This window comes from Tupaia chinensis, unplaced genomic scaffold (assembly GCF_000334495.1).
Source record: "Tupaia chinensis unplaced genomic scaffold, TupChi_1.0 Scaffold000025_1, whole genome shotgun sequence".
Classification (NCBI taxonomy): Eukaryota; Metazoa; Chordata; class Mammalia; order Scandentia; family Tupaiidae; genus Tupaia; species Tupaia belangeri.
The window spans coordinates 86,296-87,106 of NW_006159455.1; the positions used below are offsets into that span (position 1 = coordinate 86,296).

Here is an 811-nt window from a genome sequence, read left to right on the forward strand (position 1 = left end):
AAGATGGGCATTGGATGCTGGCGCAGGCCGTTGTAGAAGCTGCTCCTCTGACCCAGGCCCGCGGCGTTGCCATGCGAGGAGAGCAGCGTGCAGCGGCTGGAGGGCGCGCAGTGCAGGAGCGTGCAGCCCCGCCGGCTGTCCCGCGCCTGCGCGAGAAGAGGCCCTCGCCGGCGTCCCGCTCGCGCTGCGAGTCCTGCCCGTGGGCCGCTCGCTCAGGTGCGGGCTGCACGTTCCGGGCCGCGCCCGGCTCTCCTCGGGCTGCTGTGGCGCCGGCTGGGCCGAGGGGCGGCGGCAGGGCTGGGGCCGGGGTGGGGGCGCCGCGCTGCTCGGGCGACAGCACCCTGTAGGTGGGCTCCGGCGGCAGGAAGGCCAGCTCGGCGGCCATGCGGCTCGGGCAGGGCGGGCAGAGAAGAGCCAGCACAGCTCGCCCAGCGAGAAGCCTTCACCCTGGGGCCTGGCTCGGGCATCGGGCGGCCCGTCTGGCTGGCTGGGAGGAGGCGAGGCCGGGAGCAGGAGCGGAGGGTGGCTGCAGCCCGCCCCGCTGCAGGGGAGGTGGAAGGGGAGGGCGGTGGGCGAGGTGGGGGGGAGCAGAGTGGCCCCTCAGCCCTGGCGAGGTGCGGCCAGGCCCGGGTCCGCGCAGCACACAAAGCCGGCTGCGTTGGCCATGGCTGGCTGGTGCCTGCTGCCCCGGGGGAGTGTTTTTCAAAGAGATTGTAACTGGTTCTAAGATACAGAAAGCAAAAGAAAAAGAAAACCTTCCCCCATGCCAGAAGTAGGAAACTTTCAGGAGTGAAAGGGCAGTAAACAGACC

The 811-nt window shown here is 70.8% G+C and overlaps 1 pseudogene; it reads right to left on the reverse strand.

Annotated features, from left to right (window-relative positions):
• LOC102498950 (alpha/beta hydrolase domain-containing protein 17C pseudogene) overlaps positions 1-535 on the reverse strand; it is a 1,407-nt pseudogene extending 872 nt beyond the window's left edge.
• Between the last annotated feature and the right edge of the window lie 276 nt (positions 536-811).